The 25,485-nt window shown below is 45.8% G+C and overlaps 1 pseudogene; it reads left to right on the top strand.

Annotated features, from left to right (window-relative positions):
* Positions 1-23,231: 23,231 nt before the first annotated feature.
* Positions 23,232-24,696, top strand: LOC144755348 (septin-7 pseudogene; annotated as a pseudogene).
* The last annotated feature ends 789 nt before the right edge of the window (positions 24,697-25,485 follow it).

The following is a 25,485-nucleotide window of genomic DNA, read 5'->3' as shown; positions in this document are numbered from 1 at the left end:
CAACTGCTGTCCAGATGTTCACTAGACGATGGTGGTAACGTATTTCAGGCACCCCCCCCTCCACTACCTGAATCGGGACTGGTCTGGGTATCGGAATCAGGGCCAAGGAGTGGGGGGAGGTTAAGTGCGCTACTAGACTGCACCCTGCAGGGTGTACCCCATTGAATTCACTGCAACTGATGCAAATGTTGGGGAGTTTAGGTCTTGTTAAGGGTGGAGGGAGGGAAGGGATTACTGGCAAGTTGGGATTGCTCCAGTGGGTGGGGGGTGGGGGCACCAACGTTGGTGCACTTTGGATTGTTGATCGTGTTCTGCCTTTCTGTAGAAACCTAACTACTGTGATGTTTATGCTTGGCTATTTTTGCTGCGGGCTCTGGTCAGTTTCTGCTTTGCCATGTAGTGTCTATTGTGCTGTATTCATGTCGTGCTCTACACGTAAGGCCTCAGTATTTCATTTCATCTGCTGTATGACCAGACAAAGATGGGCACTTCCAGGCTGCTATAATATGTGCCTATATGCTAACTCTGTTCTTATGCCGCTGCCCGCTATGTTTGAGGTTTCGTGTATCTCAATGGAGACGTGGGGCCGCGCAGTATGCACTTCAGTGGAATATAATGCACTGTATATCCCTCATGTTTGGCCAGTTGCTAGCACTAAATCACTACGGTTTCTGCAAGGTTGGGGGGAGGGGGATGGGATTGTTTGGTTAACTTGGTTTGTTCTACTGAGGATTGCGATACAGATTGAAATATCACAAACTGGTGATTTGGCTAATTTAGCTTGTTGTATACGAGACTTAAGGCATGCAGTACAGGTTGCACACACAGGTCACAGACTACTTATACACACGGATGTACATTTCAAGGCCTCCTTGGTTACATATGGACGAGTCATAGCAAAGGTGATGACATTTGGGATGAAGCTACGCATTACTGATGGGTGACACTGATCTCAATATCTTAACTTGGAATGTTAGAGGGCTCGGAGATCCCAGGAAGAGACGGCAAGTACTATCGTACTTAGATAGGCACTCAATACACATAGCTTTTCTGCAAGAAACGCATCTTAACAGGTCCACCACTCACACCTTTGCCAGTAGATGGACAATGCATGCTGTGTTTTCCTCCTACTCTACATACGCTAGGGGGGGCGGCGATCCTGGTTAAGCGGAACACACCATTTGTCATGGCTGGCTCCAAAGTGGACGCTCAGGGACGCTACTGTATACTATGAGGAAGACTAGGGCACACGGCAGTCACCCTGGTGTGCTGCTACGGACCTAACATTGATGACCCGAGATTCTTTACGGAATTATGGGCAGCCATTATGGGGACGGGACCGCACCAAATCATATGGGGGGGGACTTTAATACGACGTGGACCCCACATTAGATAGGTCACACCCTTCCCCACACCACTATACCAAGGCGCGTGCGGAACTACGCGCAGTAATTACTGATTATAGCTTAGTAGACACCTGGAGACGACTCCATGGAGATCTAAAGGAAGGCACCCACTTCACCGCACAAGCACGCTCATGGGCCAGACTGGATTATATATTCTTGACATCCCACCTCTACACATCCCTTCTTAGTGCACACCACCTCCCGAGAACCTACTCGGATCATTCCCCTGTGAAAATCACACTGCGCTCAGCGGAACTAGGCCCCCCTTCCACTGCTTGGCGGATGCGCCCCTCACTACTACTAGACGCCACGTTTCAGGAGGAACTCCGAGATGAATGCCTAGAATTTTTCAGGAGGAACAAAGACTCTGTTAAGGATGTTGAGACTATTTGGGATGCATGCAAAGTAACGTTAAGGGGGATTTGCATCGCTAAAGGGTCAGGGTTGTTGAAAGACATTACCTCCCGCATACGAACTATCGAAAGAGAGCTTAAAGATTTGGAGACGGTATTGGCCACTGCCCCATCCGACTCTACGCTACTTACGATCCGAGATAAAATCTCTGAATACACGGCTGAAGCGGCAAGAGAATCTAAATTCCGGGGCAAGTACTGGACTGCTCGCCGCTACGGTAAAGGCGACCGTCCTGGGAAAGCCCTAGCCTCCACGATTAAATTGATGCGCGAGCCCAACATTATACTTGAAATAGAGGGTCCGGATTAAGCATGGGCGGATTTTGCGGATCCACGATTCACGGATTTGCGTATTCACGGATCGTGGATCCGCAAAATCCGCGTATTTGCGGATTAGCGGATTTGTGGATTTGGGGCGGGGCTTCCATGCGAGTGCACATGCCTCTTGTGTGTATAAAAGGTCAGAGACCGATCTGAGCAGCGGATGAAGAAGATACAGAAGCTCCTGGCCACAGGAACAGCACGAGGATTGCGCTCGTGAAAGTCAAGGATGCAAAGGCCTCTGTCCAGCATCACAGCCGATTTTCGATGGTATATTTGGGAAGAGGGCACAGCTGCCCAGCCTTGACAACGCTCACAATTGTTTTTTGGGCCGATGAATGAGTCACTGAATTTAAGCTTCAACTAGGGCACATGCTTAAATGATATCTGTAAGTGCTTCCGGTTGAGGTTTAATTTTTGTGCCAGGACCATCGTGCCAGAATGAACCCTGCCCTTCATATTTATTCAAGAAGACGCCACCGTTTTGTGCCATACCTCGTTGGCTAAATGTATAGTGCTTTCACTAAATACACTACAGCTGCCTAAAGTGCCAGAGAGTTGTCTACAGCGACCAGGTGTGTGTTACTATGCAATAGCGCCGAAGGGCGCAGGGGTCCCTTGAGTGAGCTATAAAAGCTCCTGTCCACAGGAACAGCACGAGGATTGCGCTCGTGACAGTCAAGGATGCAAAGGCCTCTGTCCAGCATCACAGCCGATTTTCGATGGTATATTTGGGAATAGGGCACAGCTGCCCAGCCTTGACAACGCTCACGATTGTTTTTTGGGCCGATGAATGAGTCACTGAATTTAAGCTTCAACTAGGGCACATGCTTAAATGATATCTGTAAGTGCTTCTGGTTGAGGTTTAATTTTTGTGCCAGGACCATCGTGCCAGAATGAACCCTGCCCTTCATATTTATTCAAGAACAGCACAAGGATTGCGCTCGTGACAGTCAAGGATGCAAAGGCCTCTGTACAGCATCACAGCCAATTTTCGATGGTATATTTGGGAAGAGGGCACAGCTGCATGGCCTGTTAACTATTTTACGATGGCGCCGGCAATCTGCCAGCGCCATCCTAAAATAGTTACTAAATTAGCTTCAACAGGAAGCTCGAATAGATAAAATACAGCAGATGCACGAGCGCCTGCTTGATTTTATCTATTAGTGCTTCCTGTTGAAGCTAATTTAGTAACTATTTTACGATGGCGCTGGCAGTTTGCCGGCGCCATCGTCAAATAGTTACAACAACAGGCCAGGAAGGCTTGAACTTTTGGCCTCGGAATCCGCCGCTCGCGGATTGCGAATTTTCGGTAAATTCGCGAGAGTTCGCGGATCGCGGATTTACCGAAAATTCGCAAAATCCGCGAGCGTAGCGGATTTTGCGCTCATGCTTAGTCCGGATGGTGTGGTGGTTCGGGACACGACGCAAATCCTCAACTCCTTTGTTTCCCACTACAGCGCACTATATACCTCCTCTAGAGTGGGAGAACTGCAATTACAGGATTATCTAGCAGACGTATCACTGGGCTGGCTCAGTGAGGCCCAAAGAGCCTTCCTGAGTGCGCCTTTTGAGCTAGATGAGGTGCGGGACGCAATTATGGCAATGCAATCAGGGAAAGCCACGGGATTGGACGGAATCCCGATAGAATTTTACAAAACCTACATCGACTTTATGGCCCCTGTACTTCGAGAGGTATATGAGGATGCCCTGGAGGTGGGCCACCTACCGCCCTCAATGAGAACTGCTCTTATTATCTCTCTCCTTAAGCCAGGCAAGTCACCGCATATGTGTGACTCATACCGCCCCCTGTCCTTACTAAATTGCGATGTTAAGGTGCTAGTCAAGCTCATTGCTAACCGCATCAGCCTTCTACTTCCCAATTTGATACTCCCAGATCAGTCTGGATTTGTCCCTGGCAGGGCTACCTCCCACAATTTACGTACCTTCTTTTCTGTTCTCAACTCGGTGCATGAAGACCTGCCCATGGCGGCCGTCTTTCTTGACGCCACCAAGGCGTTTGACTCCCTGGAATGGGACTATGTGTTCCGAGTGCTGGAGAGAATGGGATTCCCGGCGATTTTCATCGCCTGGATTCAACTCCTATATGAACGCCCTATGGCCACAGCTCTTATTAATGGTAAACTGTCTGCCTCATTCCCCATCACGAGGGGGACTAGACAGGGATGCCCCCTTTACCCTCTCCTTTTTGCGATTGCCACGGAACCCCTGGCCGCTAAACTGAGACAACATCATAATGACAGTGCGCTCCAATGCTTTCAACGACAAATCTTAATCTCACTGTATGCGTATGATATCACCTTATACGTCCGAAACCCTTGCGTAAATCTTAACCCCATCCTCAGAGAATTTGTGCGCTTCGGTAGACTGTCAGGGGTCCAGATTAATTGGGGTAAGTCCTGCATCTTTCCGCTTACACCTTCTACTGAGCGGTTTGACCTGGACTTCCCTCTTACCTGGAGCGAAGGTGATTTTAAATACCTAGGGGTCCATATAGAGCAGGACAGAGAGGAGCTTATGCGCGCCAACTATGGCACTGCCATGAATCGCATAATGGATAATGTGGCGCGTTGGATCACCTTGCCTTTATCGATGGCAGGCAGGGCCTCCCTGATAAAAATGGTAATCCTTCCGAAATTATTGTACCTATTTTTGAACATCCCATTCTACCCGGGTAGATCCTTTTTTAGCCAGCTTCGCTCTGAACTCATAAAACTAGTATGGGGGGGAAATCGCCTCGGCTCAAATGGGACACCCTGACTCGCCCCTACTCACACGGAGGCTTCGGAGTACCCGATTTTGAACTGTACTATCAAGCAGCACAAGCCCACTATGCTTATTTTTGGGTGCACCAGCCCAGGTACATGCCCCAACTAGCTGCTGAACACTGGTTAGCCCACCCTATCCCTATAGATGGTGCACTTTACGCGGCGGTCTCCGGCAGGGACAAAACATCTACGACAGTACTTAGCACGGCCACTGCATGGGCCCGAATACTGGCTAAAATAGGCCAGACGTTATTATATGCTCCGTCATTACCGCTGAGCTACCATCCGGATATGCCCCTATTACAGGAACCGGGATTCCGCAAACTGGTACACAAAGTACGAGACTTGACCTGGGTGATCTATACCGCAACGGTACATTCTGCACCATGGAGCAATTATATGAAGGGATACAACCCACTCCACTTGAAGTGTTTTTATATATCCGGCTCTGTCAAGGTGTGAAAGCACTTACACCTGACTTTCCACAGGAACCGGTGGTGTTGGCCCCCTTGCAGACCCTACTCCAACTGGAAGCTCCATATAGATTGGTATGGACAATTTACAGGGCAGTACACACGCAGATGGACTACACGGCTCTACCCGCTAGGCTAAGATGGGATCAAGAGCTTGGTAGCCCCCTCACGGACAGGCAATGGATGTTCTCCCTTCAACACACAGAACGCATCTCGGCTAGTAGTAGACACAGAATCACACACTATAAATTCATACATCGCCTATACTACACCCCAGCCCGAATGTGAAGATTTCAGCTACGGGCAACGGACAACTGTGATAGGTGTCATGCCTCTGGGGCGGACTTCTTACATCTCGCCTGGGCGTGTGACACAATAAACCAATACTGGATTCAGGTGATAAACGCACTTTCTGAGATGACTCATACTACAATACATCCCTCCCCGGTTCTGGCGCTACTGGGATACGTAGAGCCCATACAAGCGGCACATCGCAGATTTATTGCGCTGGCCCTTCTGGTGGCCAAAAGGAGGGTGGCGTGTCGCTGGGGTAGAGGCAGAGCCCCTAAATTTAAAGACTGGATGAATGATTTAATATATTGTCAAGATCAATTAAATACTTATTCGGAATTATTGCCGATTGCTTCTCGACCGTGTGACATTTGGGCTCCATTACGGGGATACCTTGCCAGGAGTGCTGCAAACTCTGTAGAGGGGACACCCACCTAACATCATACCAGACCATCAAGATAGATACAACAATGCTAAGCCTGTACGAGGTACCACCGTGTGCTGTTGTTGAGAGGTGGGGGGGACACAATTGGTGTCTGATTCACCTTCGCACACTATGCTGCGGCTCTGGGCCCAACTGAAGAGACTGCCCGTGTAATACTCTGTGTACGTTTGAATTGTTGGAGACTCGTGGGATCTGCGGTGTGCAGGAAAAGGGAATCATTGTGCTACGAAATGTACTTGACTATCCTGCTTCCTTTGATTGTTATGCCAACCTTGATATGTTTTGGACGAAATGTACTATTTCTTTTTCCTTTCATGCATTGTTTGTACTGTGCCTGTGCCTCACCTGTGTAACGTTACTGCATTTTCTGATGTAAAACTGTGTGACCAAAAAAATTACAAAAATAAAGTTTAAAAAAAAAAAGTCTGCAACATCTCACCACTGTATGAGCAGAAAAGTAAAAGGCACACCGCCTGAAAGGAATAAATGCCAGCCAAATCAGAGCCGATGGGGCTACTCACCCACAATGCAGCACACACACATAAGATGCAGAGCACCCCAACATTGACAACAATGTGGTACAAACTGCAACACTTTCACAACAGAACAGAGGACACAACTGCTGCCGCTTGTGTGTAGAAAATGGCAATTTGCATTTGGCATAGCAGGAAACTGTGAGATGACAATGTGCAAGTACAACCTCACATCCTTGATGGTGTAGAAATGCCAAGTGTCTCGCTTCAAATAGGCGTCTCCTCATAAACAGTCACTATGTACATTGCCATGCAGTCTAACAGTAAACTTGTACAATGAGTGAACATACATGTGAACACAATGTCAATCTGTATTCCCCCTTCACATTGCAGAGGGAAAATCAACACCTCCTGCAGAGCAGACCCAGCAACTCAGCACTGATGATGAAGAGGACCTCCCCAACATCTACACCGACACACTACAACGGCTCAGGGACAGCTCTGGCACCCCACCTCCAGGAGCAGGGCAGCCCAGCTGCATCCATGAGACCCCACCCCCTGCACAAACCACACAGCAGGAAGCACCCACCACCACTGTTGTCTCCCAGGATCCCCACATGGCCTTCCAACTCCATGTGTTAGGGTGCCAGGAGGAGATGTCTGACCAGCTGCGGGCGGGGTTCGACCTCATGGCAGCCAAACTAGATGCCATACGTGGGTGTCTAAGTCCCATCAGGGACCACTTACAGTCACTAACGGACACCCACTGTCCACTCCTTGATCTACAACAAGCCATGGCTGGCATCCCTGGAGTCATGACTCTGAGCCAAGAACAACTGTCTAGTCAGAGTGGCCCCAGCGATGTCAGCAAGGAGTTGCGTCACATGCTAATGATGATGGAGAACATGGATGCAAGCCTCACAAATGGCTGCCACGGCTGCACACCAGCGAAATGTAGCTGTGATCTTCCATGCCCTGCAGATCATTGTCATGGCATTGCCAACACAACGTCTGGCGTGGATGGATGCTGGTGCCCCCTGAAGTGTCTGTACCACACAGTGCGGCAGACATTCCACCCCGGCCCATGATGTGTCACTGCCACACAGTGATGCAGACAAAACCCCACCACCCGCATGTGAGGCACCTGACACATCAGAGGACAGAGATGATGATGAATCTGGCTTTGTGGTAAGAATGAAGTGGTACCATTCATCTCCGCCATATGGCCCGGTTCAGCTTGGTTCTGCCCTCTGCAACATGCCCTGGAATAACACCTCCCACTGTCCCGCTATACACTCAGTGACACTCACCTTGGACCGCTACATGAACTGCCGTATTTGGTTTGGTTACCAGTGACACAGCAATCACACTGCAGACTGTAGTCTTCCCCTCCTTATGAACTTGTCAATCCCGAAAGGACTCTGGCTGGCCCTCTGCAGGCCAACAATGTAAATATGGGGTTTGCATGGCCCTGTACTAGTCCAGCTTCAATACTCCCCTGAATGTGAATAAAATATTCCAATTCACACAGATGTGTCATGGCCATGATCAATTAATAATGAAAGTATGGATGAATGTACGGACAGCGATTCCACACAATGGTACTCCCTGGGTAATGCTATCGATGCGCAGGTATGGCCGTGACCCAGATAGGCATTGAGAAACTCATTTTCATTCAAATCAGTACACATTACTGTTGAATACAAGTGATGGTGCGTGGCCTTTATTATCATATGCGTGTCAGAATGAGCAAGATAAGTGCCACAACATGAAGACCAATGCAGCAGTATGTCAGAATGAGGAACGTTGCCAAGCGCTGCTGTCCACTCCGGGGGAGTGCCTCACCTTTCACAGGTGTGTGTAAAGCCACGTTGTTGTCCGCTCATGTATTCGGAGTCCAGGCAAATGCAGCCGTGTCCACTGTTGTCGTGGGTTATGTGACCAGATCTCCAAAATGCAACAAGGTGTCGGGACATGTGTAATGTGTTAAAATCTGTAGTGGCTGCATGTACGTAGTTACTCGTCCATGAAAGCGATTGCAGCTTCGTAGGCTAATATTTCCAACATAAGGTCATTGTCGACTTCATCAAACAGGACGGCTAGTCCATTCATTAACAGGTCCGGACAGATGTGCTGCGTCCACCCCCTTTCACCAACTTGCAAGGATTTGTGCAATCTTCCAGATCCAGCTGGCAGCATGTATGCCAACTATCATGGCATCCCATAAATGGGTATCATGGTGACACTCCTGGTTGTGTGCCTACAGGGGGCGCACACACATGTCAAAATCCAGTTCAGCTACCGTCCTGTTGGATAGGCAGACATCCATGCACCACTCGAATATGCACAATCGACAATGCAACACAAGCAGGTGACGTTGGAAGGCGGAAGCTTAGGCGGTAACTGATCTGCATCACTGCCAATGGCAGTGCCCCCAGTTAATGCAGCATACGAAGCGGCACTGTTCTGACCTGCGCCAGTTCTGTGGATGAAATGTCACAGCTTGGATCAATGAGTTGTTTTAGTGTGCAACGGTTGTACTCCTGGGATGGTGTGGGAGTAAGTGTGAAGGCCATTCCATGCAAGATAACTTCGAGCAAGGACTTCAGTCTGTGGGGTGTGTATACGTTGTTCTTTCATCGGGCTGTGTATAGTGTGGGAGTTGTCATCAGCTGCTATGGTATCTGTCAGGGTGTGCCGGGCAAATGCAATTCTGAGGTCGGAGGTGCAGATGGGCTCCCGCCTCATATTTCAAACAAAGGAGCTTTCATCCCTAGTGTTATTTTGTCATCTGCTAGCATTCAGGAAATGTAGTGTGGCTTGAGGGGGTGGGGTTTGGGATGTGTGCGACTTTGGGATTCATGTTTGACATGCCTTGCATGTCGCATATGAGCAGCATCACTGTGTGTTACGTTGCCTCACAGCTGCTCCTCCCTCCCCCGAACCCATTTACTTATGTGCGCTACGCGATTGCATCACTTGCACTCCTACGGCACAGTATTGTCATGCATGTCTGTGCATGTCCACAAGCCTGACAATGACACTGTGATGTTGGCCGTTGAAGGTGGTGGGCCACGTGAGTGTAGACCTTTGGTAAGGATAGTGCGGACACAGATGTAGAATACATGCGTGGTTGAACTGGCACTGCTAATGTGGCTAGGCATTTGGCTCATGCTGCGGCAATACAGATACACACAACACTTCCTATGTATGATCCTGGACCCAGAGCAGTCTTGCGCTCCTTCATTACTCTGTTCGTGCGAGCCCGCCCTCCGGGTGCATGCTACATTGCAACATTGTCATTTACAGGGGGTACGACTTAGCTACATGTCCAAGCTCTTACCCACTGCCTGAGGTGACACGGTTGCATACCCTGTCCACAGCACAATATAATTTGGTTGGGCCCAGGCCATCATTCATGCATAATGACCACACAGACACACTTGGATAGGTAGTGGAACTGGCTATGGTCACGTGCGCCCGGCCCCTTTTTATAACCAGGATCACATATCCAGTGATGCCTGTGCTGGATGGGTGTAGGGTGAGTGTGAGCCAGCCCTCAGGGAGTGGTTGGTGCTGGCAACAACTTGAACAGTGATCACTATTAGAGTGGAAACAGAAACACCAACATAACACAAACAACTGTGAAGCATCATGGAGGTAGCTGGAGCAAGTATAGGGGTCACCCAATATTCAATCAGACACGGCCATGACTTGTGGTGCACTCAGGTAGGGGCACCAGAGCTGAGCATTCTCATGTGAAGAAATTGTCAATGATTGTGTCATTTCTGGATATTCCTGCTGCAGTGGAGTGTGTTACACCTGCCTCATCTTCATCATCATCGTCCCAGGTCTTCCACACTGCCTGAGGTGACATTGTTGGGTCCGCAGTATGTAACGCAATCATAAAGGGTCCAAGGGTTGTGGTGCACAGAGTTAGTGGTACCTGAAGCGCTCAGGGGGTGCGCAACCAGTGATGATGCGTTGTCTGTGAAGGTCAGGAATGGATTGGATGTGTGTGAGCCCTTCTGGCCACAGTGTAGGCCGGAGGCAGAGGTCAGCAGAGGCCCACAGCCACGTGGCGTTGACTTGTGGTGCACAGAGTTAGTGGCACCTGAAGCGCTCAGGGGGTGCGCAGCCAGCGATGATGCGTGGTCTGGGCGGGCCACATTGGTAGCAATGTCTGTTGCCCACTGGACTGCGTCATCTGCAATCGCGACTCGATCCGAATTGTGAGCCCTGCTGTCCGCAGTGTAGGTCGAAGGCAGTAGTCAGCACAGACATAACTCTGCGGTGCTGTGCCACTGGGTTAGCATGGGACTGTGTCGATGAGGCCGGTGGTCATGGTGGCAGACTCATGGCAGGGTGAGGGACGCCACCCTGGCAGATTTGTTGGCCATCCCAGAAGTGAACCATGCCCCCGGCCTATTTATTCACACTCCTACGCTGGACTGGCGTACGCCGGACCAGCTTACGTCGATTACGCCTACAGGGACGACGACACAGCTACATGACCGAGGTCTTCCCCACTGTCTGAGGTGAGATGGTTTACTTCACTGTCCACAACACTACAAACACCAGCAGCATATGTCCACATGGACCAGTCTGTGCTCTGCAGACTGAGGTCTGTCCAGCACATCACCGCCACACTTGGCATTGTATGCATTCTTATTCATGGGTGACTTGCCTCCTTCACACATACTTGGTTCCCACCTCTTCCCACATTCTGCTATTGTGTGGCTGTAGGGCCATGCCGTTTTTGGAACGTCCGCTGTCCTGTTCTGCGCTGCCTCTGTGGTAGTCTGGGGGAGGTGTGGTCTGGTGGTGTATGGGGGTGGTGGCGGTGGGTGTTGTGGACCTCTTGGGTCTCCAAGCGGCATGATCAGTGTCTCCATGGCATGTGTTGGTCTTCAGATGTGGCTCTGGGCTGGGCTACCTTTCATACTGCAGGCAGTCTTCCTTCTTTACACCGGCAAAAAGCAGGTGTTAAATCCCTGCTGCTAACGCGCCTTATCGCCTGTTTTTGGATCGCATCGCAGATCTTTTCTGGTCGTTGAGAATATCGCGAAGTGTTGTTTTCCTGTGTTTTTGCATGGGAACACCTACTCTGCATATCATTAGAGTTAGTTTTCGCTCTCATCCGTGCCAATGTTTTTTGTGGAAGCTATCGCTGGAAAACTGGCGGTATCGTCAGTTTGCACCAGCATGAGAATGGGGCGATAATTCTTTCGCCACTTTTCCTGCCCTAAAGTGCTGATAACTTGGCAATAAGTCCTTGAGAATATGCTCCAACTATTGTTGAACTTGGGAACACAACTTTGTTTTGTACAATCTTCCTCTTTGCTACTCACACGATACTTTGGATTTCCATTAAGCAAGCCAGCAGCTATCTCCGGAGGCACTTCGTGTTGTTTTATCATGGGAACCAAGAAACATACTGCATACACTTCATCCTGTGTTATGCACACATTTTGTCCATATTGGTAAATGACCACCGTGACTACTTTTATTGTTTTATCTCATTTATTACATACTTTCTGCTTTTGCTAATTTATTTCTATAACTATATCTGGCATTGTGTTTCATTAGTATATTGTATCAACTATGTGTGGCATTGTTCCACCTCCTTCTTTTCTGGCATTTCCTGGGGAACCTTTAATGGACTGGGAAATTTGGGAAACAGTATTTCTGGCTTATGTTGAAGTACTTGAGGGGGAAGAATGTGAACCAAAAAGAAAATTAGCTTCGTTGAAACACTGTTTAGGTGGGATAGGTTTAAAAGCATTCAAAAACTTACCTCCATTAGTGAATCCTGGAAACATTGATGTTTATGAGTATGCATCTTTGCAACTTAATCAAAGATATGGGAAAAAGAAACATATTGTCATGGAAAGATTCATCTTTTATTCTAGGAAACAACAACCTGACGAGTCAATTGAAGACTTTGTTTCAGCCTCTAGGTCTCTTGCAGTAACATGCGATTTGGAGCATATCGCTTACGATCAAGTACTCAGGCATCAAATATTAATAACAAACAACAAAAAAGTGCAAGAAAGGTTGTTGACTACATCCGATATGTCATTAAATTCTGCCATCGGTATAGCTAAAACCATTGAACATTCTGAACATTTTGTTAAAAAGATAGGAGGCAATGAGAAAAGTGTTGTTTTTAGGGTCCCAAATGAAACTGACAAACCAAAGCAACTCTTTTCACAAAATATCGGGAATAATTCAAAAACTGAAGGAAGGATTAAAGGGGTAAGGAGTGAAAACAAGAAGAGCGTCTTAGTTTGTTACAGATGTGGAAGTAATGGACACTTAGCTATTTCTAAATTATGTCCAGCTATTGATAAAACCTGTTCAAAGTGTTGCAGGAAGGGTCATTTCAGCAAAGTTTTCAGGTCAATGTATAGAAGGGTAAACATGATACAAGATACAGATGAAAGTGATAGCATCTATGAAAATTACGACAATGATATTAACACTGTTATCAATATTTGTGGAAGTGATGGAGTCAGCAAATTTCCCTCGTGTGAGATTTAATATTTCTTGTTGATTCGTGTGCATGTTATAGCATTATTGCATTAGAAGTTGTAAACCACAAATGGCCCAAAAAGAAGGTAATTACTCCTGATGTCACACCAGGAGGTTACACTGGACACAAAATTGATCTGGTCGGATATTTGTGGGCCAATTTGGAATTCCTTGGACGTCACACATTCGGTAAAGTGTATGTCGCACAGTCAGGACAATCACTTCTAGGGTGGCCTCAGAAAGAGCAGATATGGATTAGACTTGATCCTAGAGTTAAACCTCCGGTTTACATGGTAGAACCTTTAAAAGTCCTCGATAATGTCAGTGGCAACTTTATTTCAGAATTAAAAACACAATTTCCAAGTGTTTTTAGTAGCAAATTGGAGGACTACCAAGGTTTTGAACACACTATCAAACTTCATGATAATGCTGTACCATCCGTCACTGGGTAAGAACTGTTCCACTCTCTTGCAGAAGCACACTCAAAGACATGCTTAAAGATTTATGTGACAAAAATATCATAGAACCTATAGAATCATCACCGCAGGTGTTTCTCCGGTTGTGAATTGGGTTAAATCTTCTGGTTAACTCCAGTTCTCGGTAGACTTACTCAGTTTGAATTATGTGATTTGGGTAGATGGCCATCCACTTCCCAACCTGCATGAGATGGTGTCCACATTAGCTGGAGCCCAGGGGGCAGATTTACGAGTTCTGGCGCATCTCTGTAAATCAGCAGGGATGTGCCAGAACAAATGCGACACGCAATTCCCTCCCTGCGCCAACATGAATGTGCCGCATTTACAATGCAGCGCACCGTGGCGCAAGGATAGGGCGATGTGTGTCGCATCCTGTGGCGTAAGGGCGGCGCATTGTTGGAGTCGTAAAACAAGCGCGATGCGGCTCCAGCAATGCTCAGGGGCGCCCTATACCTAACATGCTGCATCACTCCTTACACCTGCTTCAAGCAGGTGCAGAGTTTTGACGCAGCATGGACGAAAAAGTGACTCAGTGAAATATTGTACATTTCACTGTGTCACTTTTACGAGGCGTTCCTGTGACAGAACGTCCACCCTGCACTGGAATGCCCACATGAAATCTAACACAAGTTTCATGTGGCACAGGGCTTTACAACATGACACATCTCCCTAGATGCGTCACGTTGTAAATAAGGCGCAACGTGGCGCATGGTTTATGCCGCTGCTGCGTCACAGAAGTGATGCAACGGCTGTGTAAATGTGGCACATGGGGCTTGTAAATCTGCCCACAGGTGTTTTCCTGTATTGACTTGGCCAGTGAGTACCACCAGGTTGTTTTGGATGAGGAATCTAGAAATGTTACTGCCTTATTACACCTGAAGGTTTATTCAGATATTGGCAAATGTCGTTTGGCCTAGCTAGTGCAGCCTTGTTTTTCAGAGGTTGATACAAGAAACTCTGGAGGGGTTAACAAGTGTGATAGCTTTTCAGGATGATATACTGGTTTATGGTAAGAATGTTGACAAACATGACAGTAATTTAACACAAGTGTTTACTGCTTTGTCTAATAAGGGTCTTGCTTTTGCCTTGATAAGTGCAAATTTAAGGCATCTGAAGTGGAATACTTGGGACATACTATTAGTGGTTTTCGTATTAAACCCAAACGTTATCACGTAAGAAATATCGTTAATGCTGCCATTCCCACATCAAAGGAACAACATGCTGCGTTCTCAACTCTTGTACTCAGACATTAGCAGGAACATGTTGGCAACCTTCTGCTTGGAGACCTTCTTACAGGTCAATGGATCTTTAAATAATTCATGGAGGCCAATCTCCCTTAGCACTGACTCTACATAACTAAGCCACCTAGACCTTTTCCACTTATCCATAATTACACAGCTCCATATTATTGATTGGGTAAGTGGCACTGTATCTCTTCTCCATATTGAGTGCCAAAGGAGGAGTGGGGCTAGTTGTATGTAATCTGAAATATAGGGCAAACCTAGTTCCGTGTAGAGGATACTATTTGCAATAGATGAAGGGAGGCCCACTATGGATTTTAAAAAATGATTTTCAATCGTTTGTAGTGGTGTTGGTGCCACTACGCCACAAACGCCGGCTCCATGGGTCATTGCTGACTTTACTGTTGCCTGGTAGATATTTTTGATCGGTAATAGGGCTTTAGCACCCAGTTTTCCAGCAAAGGAATTTACAGCATCCTCTCCATCACAAACTTTCTTCCTTCCATCAGTTTCGCCCAGGTCAGATCTTTATCGAATAGAATCCCCAAATATGGGAAAGAATCTACTACCTCTATTTTTTCCGCTTCTGCATGGAATTGTGGATTTTTTTCTCTTTTTGTTGGCCCGGCTGCTATTATAAAAGACTTTGCTTGATTCACTTTCAGATAAAGTGAGTCCATGAATGTGACATATGCCGTTATCAGCCTTTGTAACCCAAGGCCTGTTTTGGCAATTAGCACCATGTCATCCGCATAAGCCAGTATTGGTAGCATATGATTTTCAAAAAGAGGGGCATCCCGCGTGGCCATGATGAGTGCTTCCTCAACTCCATTTGTGTAAATGGAGAAGAGAAATGGAGCCAATACGCATCTCTGCCGTACTCCTTTGGAGATTTTAAAAGAACGAGTAGTCTCCATTTTTGGTGTAGCGCACTGATGCAGTCTAATTTACATACGACTGCGTGATAAAATTTAATATAGCTGAGTCTACCCCCATCATCTCCATTATATAGCTTATCATGGACAACTCAATCAAACGCAGCACTCAGGTCCATGAATGCCATGTAGGTTTTCCCATTCTTCATTCTAGTATACTTTTCTATGGTCATTTCTAAATTCAAGCATTCATCCACAGTGCCCCTTCCCTGCTGGAATCCATATTGGGCCTGAATGAAGGTGTTCTTCTCCTTTGCCCATCCCTCTAGTCTAGATAGGAGAAGGCAGCCCATAAGCTTTTATGTTGTATCCAGCAAGGAGATTGGTCTGTAGTTCTTAGGGTTGGCCCTATCACCTTTTTTGTGTATGGGTACAATGACCCCTGATTACCATGAAGGAGGGGGGCCTACGAGGGCTATACTGTTCTGGACGTTTGTCAAGAGTGGTATCCATAAGTCTGGATTTTTGTGAAAAAAGTCAATTGGGACACGGTCTGGTCCCGGGGCCTTTCCCAGACAACATGCGTCCAGTCTTGCTTTAACTTCTAATAAAGAGAACAATAAAGACTCTGGATGAATTTCCTGCGCTGCCACCAGATGGGATGAGATATCAGAATGAGAGGAAAAAATATTCTCAAAATGGGAGACCCAAGCTCCTCTTCGACATTTGCATCTGTAGTTGGGTCACTAGTGTATTTAAAAAAAGGTGCATTTACTAGCTTCCAGAAATCACGGCTATTTCCTGAGTTAGCTGCCTTATCTAGGTTTGTCCATAAGTCCTCCCTAATTTCCTTTTCTCTACTTTTGCGCGCTAGTTCTTATGAGGACCGCAATGTTCTTATCTGATCCTGGCTTCCAGGTCTGGCTTTTAGGGCGTATAACAGAGCCTTTCGTGCTTTTGTACACGGTGAGTCAAACCAGCCTCTACCTTTTCCTTTATTTTGCGCTTTTGTGCTTGTAAAGGCCAATTTTATGTTTCCTAGGATATCGCAGAAAGCTCTGACAACCTCTCCTGCATCCGCTTCAGGATCCAAACACAATTGTATGTTATCTTGTGTATTTAATATGATTTCTGGAATCATCTTGATTTTGTCTATGTGTGCCCATTTTGAACTGAATCCTGTTTTTCCTTGCCATGATTAGTGTTTCAACAATGGTCCGCCATCTGTTTCTCCCATGTTGATATTTTCAACTCTATTGAAACTATATCATGATCGCTAAAAGTTGTGAAGGAGTTACCTATCTTAGTAACCCTTACACTAAGGGGGAGGGTTAAAAGTATGTAGTCAATCGTGGACTCATCCCCGTTTCGGTGGAAGGTGTTCGGCAAAGTATTTGTTATGTGGTCTGGGTCACAAATGATTTCCATGTATGAGGAGGCTATTAGCTTATTTAAGCCATTGCCATACTCACTTTGTGTGAAATTGTATATCGGATTTCCCGCCATATCCTCGATTCCGCAGACAGGCAGTATGTTATGTTTGCATAGGTGTATATTAAAATAACCTAGCCATATAAAGTTTATGTTCTCATACTTAATATTGCGCACTGTATCGGCAATTGCTTTATCAATCTCCCACCATGATTGAGTGCATATATAGACCAAATCTATTATTATAGTAGTTTATTAATATCCATGTCCCTTCCTGTTGTACCTCCAGAGTCAAGATGTGAAAGTTTAAATTTAGTTGGGCATTCATCTTTACTTTTACAGGTAAGTTATTCCGGATTAATGTCAGGATGTCCCCCCCCCCCGAGGTAGATGGATTAGCTTGGGTCTGAAAAGATGGATAACCATTGATAAATACTGCTTCCGTGGCCCATGTCTCCTGAAAACATACTATTTCATGGCCCTCCCCTGTCTTTATCCAATTAATATCATTCAGTTTGAGGATGATGCCAGCCACATTCCACAATGCTATTTGTAGTACTGTTTTTTGCGGCTCCTGATGTATTTGTGGTAACTGTGCACTCTCTCTACTGGCCCTAATCTGAGTGGATTGCCTTTCACAATTCATTTCAGGGCTGGCCTGCACTGACGGTAGTCAGTCACAGTCTTCGAGGTCAAACAAAGGTGCAAATCTATTCTCGAGCCCCCATTCATATCACCCCGATTTGCCCCAAGATGGTTCCCCTGTCTGTCTCTCCCTAGGCGACAAAAAAACCCTCCCTTCTCAGCGGTGCCAGAGGTCAATAGAAGAAACCCAGTGGTAAAACAGTAATCTGAGTACTTCTAATGGGAGCATTGCCTAGTTGTGTCAGGCGAAAACCAACCTCAAGTTCACTTTTAAAGTTCAATACCTTGCAATCTCCCGGCATTTCTTTCCTAGCAGGGCCCACCCATGATACTCTTCTTGCCATAATCATCTGACTTGAGATATTCCTACTCACGGCCCCACCTTATTTAGGTTTTGAGTTAACCAATGGAGAGCTTTAGACATTAATTGAGCTGTTGATTCTGCTTGTCTCTCCCGTAATGGTGGTACATTTCCTAACACTAGTACCAAAGGAGCAGCTTCTGGAGGGAGATGTAGAGTCTGATGTCCATTCCTTAGGGTACCCGTGGCCAATCTCACTTCCCTCTCAATGCCATCTTGGTTGCCACCTTCTTTCAATGTTCCTTCGTGGGCTTTGGATGCTGTGTTAAGATTGGCCCTTTCTTGATTCTGATTAAGCATGGGCGAATTTTGCAAATTGGCAATCCGCGAACTTGCGTATTTACGGATTCGCAATCCGCAAAATCCGCGAACTCTCGCGAATTTAGCGGATTTGTTTTTTTTTTTGGTTTCGCAAGTGTTTCTGCCATTTCGCGAGGGTTTTTTACCAGTTCGCAAACGCGAACTCACTTGTCGGGTAGCAACGGTCGCGACCATGTTGTTTCTACGTCTGGTTCATCACAGCACCCTCTTTTTCACCATTGCCACCCTCTGTTTCACCACTGCCACCCTCTGGCTCACCCATGCCACCCTGTGTTTCATCACTGTAGATTATGGGGGGAAAAGCACACCTGCCCTGCCTCAACTGACATGAATGAATTAGGGGCTGATTGATTAATGTGTCACTGAATTTGAACTTCCAGTCTGGCACCTGCTTCCTTATCTGTAATTGCTTTCTGTTGCAGTCTAATTTTTTTTAGCAGGACCTTTGGCATACTTGTAGCTATTCTCTGAGCCTGCTGTGAGGGTCAGAGCAGGGTCATAGAATAGTTGCAAGTAGGTAACTGAACTCTGGAGGGGCCCACAAGGAAGCACTAGAGGGAATGGTTACTAATGTTAAGATTGAACTTTTGCACCTGCTGAGTGCTTTCAGTTTTGCAAAAATCGTTTTTCTGCAATTTCGTGCGATTCGCGGGGCGCGAATTCGTGCGAGATCGATTTCGGAAGCCGCGAATTCGTGCAAATACACGATTTGTTTTTTTTGCGGCGTGTTTGTTCGCGTGATTTTTTGCGTGTTCGCAAGCCGCTTGTAGCGCAACGTTTGCAAAGTTACCCTAGCGGTCGTACATGGGCGCGGCCATCTTGTTTGCGTGACGTAATTCCGTTTCCGGGCGCTATGTGTAATCTCGCAAAGTGTGCGGCTCGCTAGTACATGTTCGCGTGTGATCGCGGGGAAAATCTTGCGCGAACTTACCCACGCGGTCGTCAACGGGCTCGGCCATCTTGTTTTTCATTCATTGCTATGGTTCTGGGCATGCTTTCTGTATCCTCTGTCAATCTCTGCCATCCTTTGCTTTTTTGAAGTTTTTTTGTTCTATTTTACTTATTATCTATCCCTCTATTTTTCTAGCTCTATATTTTTGTGTTTCTGCTACTTTGGGTTAATTTTAAACTACTTTTTTAAATTCTTTTCTTTTCTTCTTCCCTATTCTATTTCTTCTTTATTATTTACCTTCCTTTCTGCCCAGACCATGGTAAAGGGAGCCGGGAAGCAGCCCGCGAAGGGGAATGGTCCCGCACCCCGTGCCCAGCTCCCGTGCGGGCGTTTGAGGGGGGAGCAAGATATAGCTCGGGAGATTTTTAGTGCGGAGGAGGTGGCCGCACTAGTCTTTCATGTCCAGCGCCGCCTCCCCAAGACCATCATGGGAGGCGGCAAGATCGCTACCGGCTACAGGATCCGGGAGCGCCGGAAGCGGTGGGAGAAGGTGTGCCGGGCCATGTTTGAACACTCTGGGGTCCGGCGCACCTACAACCAGGCCACCCACCGCTGGACGGATCTCATGGACCGGGAACGCGACTTGCTGGACGTGCTCGGCATCGAGATCCCCGGGCTTGGTGAGTAGTAGTAGCTATTTCTAGCTATTTCATCACTACTCTGTTTTCTCCCGCTCTGTGTGTTATTATATTGCAAATTTTTGTTTTTTACCAAGAGCAATAATGCTGCCGATTACATTGTAGGTAAATTATATTTCAAAATCTTCTGTGCATTTCAGGTGCACTGCTCTCCTTCTCAGTAGCCTTGCTACTATGCTTATTTGTTTTCTATTTTGTGTTCATTTCATTGGCCTGAGAAATTATGTATGAGTGAGTGTAAAGAACTGCATAATGCTAGACACTAAGGGTCAGATTTTCAATTACCGGCGCATCCCTGCAAAGTAGCAGGGATGCGCCAGTAATTGTGTGGCACGCCACCACCACCCATGGTGCGCCGTATTTACAATGCGGCGCACCATGGGCCCAAAACATCACAGAAGCCTTACGCATCTGTGCCGTAAAGGCGGCGCATTGCTGGAGTTGTGTCACAACGATGGCGCAGCTCCAGCAATGCTCTGGGGTGCCCTATCTCCCCAATGCTGCGTCAAGCCGTACGTCTGCTTCAAGCAGGCGCAGGGTTTGAGTCACGCATCATAGTCCTAAAAGTGACTGATTGACATCTTGTAGATTTCCCTCAGCCACTTTTAGGATGCGTTCCTGCGCAGGAACGCCCTCCCTTGCGCCAGAACGCCCCCTGATGACGCAGGGCTTTACAACGTGATGCATCTCCCATATGCGTCACGTTGTTAATATACGCCGCACCATGGCGCCTCTTTTGTTATGCCTCTGCGTCACAAAAGTCATGCAACAATGGAGCAAAAGAGCCGCAAGGGGCTTGTAAATCTGCCCCTACAGACTCAAGTCCAGTCCTTCCTTTGTACACCTGGCAATAAGAAGAAATAGTGGTGGTGGATTGATAGTTTGAGTATTTTAATGACTGGTTAATGTAGTAGGAAACTTTTTAGTGTTGTCGCTGATCTGCGAACACAATGGTGTTTTTCATGTTACTTCGCGTGCTGCGGACTGCTGCCTGCCAATCCTAGGCGAACCTTTTTAGTAGTTTGTTTAGTGAGTTACATAACTTTCCAAGTCGACGGTCCGCAAATCAAGCAATACTAATATCGTAGTAGACCACATGAGATAGGTCAATATATCCCGTTGAATAGTTGTCTATTTGCTATTTCGCCAAAAGATTTTGTTATTGTTCTTTTGAAATGTTTGATTTGGTTGACAACAATCATCCATGTTTTTGGGTCTTTCTTTCTTTCATGTTGTACATCAGCTCCCCCCAGGGGCAAGAGGACATTGGAGGAGGCTGCTGCTGCTGAACAAGGCCAGGATCGGTCAGGCGAGGGCTCCTTTGCTGGCCCCGGTAAGTTTTAATTTTAATATAGAGTACCTAATTTTTTCCTAGCGTTCCTCATTCGATTTTTTCTAAATCGTCTTTGATCTTCTTGTAGACTATATCTAAATTCTTATCCTGCCTCGACTATGACTCCCTGTGGTATTACTAGATTATTCTTATTTGTCTGTCTGTGTAGCTAACTAAGATTGAACATTTGGTAAAAGGTGCAAAACGAAACTCCCATTCTAGTCAGCAATAGCTCTATGCACTGAGTGCAGTCCTCTGGGATTGTCCATAATGCCTTTTCAAGTCTTCTAAATGTTTATGCTTTGACAATTACCAACAATAAAAAGGTGAATGACCACAAAGAAAGAATAAGATACTACTTTACTTTTGGTTTGGATAGGAGGACAATCCATACTACTACTGTTGCAGGGACAAATCTGTACAAACAGAACTATGGACACTAAAGTGCATTGTTTATCAATTATAATAGGCGCAGGTAGACTTTCCACATACCTCAGTGATATCAGACTTTGAAGAACCCCCAATCTCCTTACTGACTAGATAGTGTGGCAGAGTCATTTAGCTCCCGAATTCATCGATAATTGATCCCCAATGATGATTATCCAACGCAGGACAAGATTACGGAGTCAGAGTCTAGAAGTGTCAGAGGCACGGGCTCATGCATTGCAAATTGCAAAACCTTTTGCTCATTCACTCATGACCAAAAACCACAGAGTCTATTTAAGTTTTAAAGCTTTATTAAAAGTAAAAATATTTATTAAAATCAAGCTTGTCATAAAACATAAACGGTTGATTAAAAATGGAAAAGTGCTTATAGTGATTTATTTCACACATTTATTGTGGGCGAGCCGAGCCCTCACCTGGTTTGAACTTTAATTTTTCTTTTTGGTAGTGAATCGTTGGTCCCTCCGTCCTAGTGATGATGATTTGTTCTTAGAAGTGAAGCTTCTGTTTGTTATGAGACAAATGGTGCCTGTTAAAAAGCAAGCATTCATCAGTTGTGCCAAAAAGTGCAGCAAGACAACACCCTTCCCTGGAAAAAGGGACATTTTTACTTTAGAGTAGACAGTCACAAATTATTAGATTGTTTTCTGTATTCACATTTCTTCATTCCTAGACAAAATACTAGTGATTGGTGTATGTCTATGACATCTAACATTCTTAAATGTACTTTGTAGGTGGAACATCTGGTGCTGGGCCCAGCGCGAAGGTGGAGGAGGAAAGTTCTGGGGAGGAGGCGGTGCAAGTGCCGGACCAAACTGCTGTGCGGGTTGCCACGGTAGTGGCGGGCAGTGGTAAGCTCTTATATTCCTTACTTATTGAGATTGCAGACTGCATAGTGTGCTCCCCGTGAGAAAACGTAAGGTTTGTCCAGATGAGAGACATGAAGAAGAATGATTGACATATAGTTTGAATGGATGGATGCCTGGATCATGGTACTATCTGACTCTTAGATAGCATATGTGTATCTCGAGAGAGTAGACTTTGAAGAGCATGTAACACCGCACCCGCACGTCCGTCCCAGTGTAGGAAAGGCAAGGAAAAGAAGTTGTAATTTTGTCCGAATACTACCATGAATAGTAGCAGTAGTTTGTATTGCAAGCACAGCATATATCCGGCTATTACGATGGCCACTCACTACCTCTGTTAATAAGTTTAGTAGAACTCGGTCATTCTTGTGTGGATGTATCACTGTTCACTCAATAAAAAGCAAAGCACCTAAAGTCATCCCATATGTAAGCAAATACATACCATGTGCAGTGATAGATAATCAGATTATTGGTAGACGGTGAATCCCAGCAGTCAGGGCGGGCGCGTTTTAACGGCAGCGTATTGGCTTCCCAGCGGCATCCACCATGGCTCAACAGAAGAACCTTGAAGGATATGTGGGTTTTGCAAATCTTCCAAATCAAGTCTATAGAAAGTCTGTGAAAAGAGGGTTTGAGTTCACGCTTATGGTTGTAGGTGAATCTGGATTGGGAAAATCGACGCTCATCAACTCATTATTCTTAACGGGCTTGTATTCCTCAGAATAACCGGGTCCCTCGCATCGAGTCAAAAAGACTGTGCAGGTTGAACAGTCGAAGGTTTTGATCAAAGAAGGCGGTGTACAGTTACTTCTTACCATAGTTGATACACCAGGATTTGGAGATGCGGTGGACAATAGCAATTGCTGGCAGCCTGTCATTGACTACATTGACAGTAAATTTGAAGACTACTTAAATGCTGAATCTCGTGTGAACAGACGACAGATGCCCGACAACAGAGTTCAGTGTTGTTTATACTTCATCGCCCCTTCAGGACATGGATTAAAACCACTGGATATAGAATTCATGAAACATTTGCATGAAAAAGTTAATATCATTCCACTTATTGCCAAAGCAGACACACTCACGCCAGAAGAATGCCAACAGTTTAAAAGACAGATAATGAAAGAATTACAAGAACATAAAATTAAGATTTACGAATTTCCTGAAACAGACGACGAAGAAGAAAACAGGATTTTAAAAAAAATCAAGGACCGTTTACCTCTTGCCGTGGTTGGTAGTAATACTACCAGTGAAGTGAATGGCAAAAGAGTCCGCGGATGGCACTATCCCTGGGGCGTCGCAGAAGTTGAAAATGGTGAGCATTGCGATTTTACAACTCACATGCAGGACCTAAAAGATGTTACAAACAATGTACATTACGAGAACTACAGAAGCAGAAAACTGGCAGCTGTGACATGCAAAGGAGTAGATAACAACAAAAATAAAGGCCAGCTCACAAAATTTGACACTGTTGACGGCATGAGCCCACTTGCACAAATGGAAGAGGAGAGAAGAGACCATGTAAACAAGATGAAAGAAATGGAGATGGAAATGGAGCAGGTTTTCGAAATGAAGGTTAAAGAAAAAATTCAGAAACTGAAGGACTCCGAAGCAGAGCTCCAGCGGCGTCATGAGCAGATGAAAAAGAATTTAGAAGCACAACACAAAGAATTGGAGGAGAAACGCCGCCAGTTTGAAGATGAGAAGTTGAATTGGGAAGCACAACAGCGTATTCTGGAACAGCAGAACTCCTCCAGAACTTTGGAAAAGAACAAGAAGAAAGGAAAGATATTTTGAGCACAAAACTTGTATTAGTGGCCCAAATGCCAGCCGGGACATCTGTTTTGGTTGGGCTCTAACGACCAATTTTGCACCATTTGTACCATTAATAATGGATTTAACAGTATGACATTTTTTATATAATTTGTGATGAAAATTGAGATGCCTTGAACTGTTTAGGGTGTAGCAAAGCAAGCTGTTTACCCAAAGTCCTTTTTCTTTAAAAATTAATTTTTATCATTTTTAAGCAAATAAAATAATTCTACTTGTGCACAATCATGTTCTGGTGTTCGCTGCTTTGCAGGGTATACCATTATGCAAAACCTTTGAATGTGTCTGGATTAGAAGTTTCCATAATATGCTTCGACTGTTACATGCCTAGAGGACCATATTTCCTTGCAACGTAGCTTGTTGCAAGTTACCTTTAACTCAATTGAGCCTATTTCGACATTTTCGGTGGTGAAAATGGTATATGCTTACAATGTTCCTCAGGCATTTTTATAGCACCCTCTTTTACTTCATTTTAAAGTGTTCTGTAAACATATTCTGTTATCGTGTAATATTTAGCCTGAAACGATTCAGTACTAAATGAGTTCTGTAACACCCATTAAATGTGTTATAGCTCATCTTTTGTCTGCTCAAATAAAAAAAGTAGCTCATCTTATGTAAAAAAAAATAATATATATATAATCAGATTATTTATCTTCTTCATTTTCCTTTTCTAGTATCTATTCATTGGCACTGTAGGGTGAAAGTTAAATTAATTAAGCAGTAGCCCTTGTAACAGAGTATTCTCAGTGACACCCGTAATAGAAAAGTAAGAGCATCACCACCTGCATGTACTGGACTGGTACAGTAACGCAAGTCTGTCTCACTCATCATGGCGGGCGTCTGTTTTTCTCTGGTACAAGTTGACTGCGCTGGCATTATGCCGGCTTGCAGAAGTTAACGTACCAATTTTGCTTAACAAGAGAGAAG

The sequence above is a fragment of the Lissotriton helveticus genome, chromosome 5_1 (genome assembly GCF_964261635.1).
Source record: "Lissotriton helveticus chromosome 5_1, aLisHel1.1, whole genome shotgun sequence".
In the NCBI taxonomy this organism is placed as follows: Eukaryota; Metazoa; Chordata; class Amphibia; order Caudata; family Salamandridae; genus Lissotriton; species Lissotriton helveticus.
The sequence above is the reverse complement of the archived record's forward strand: the minus strand, read 5'-3'. Positions and strand labels throughout refer to the sequence as shown.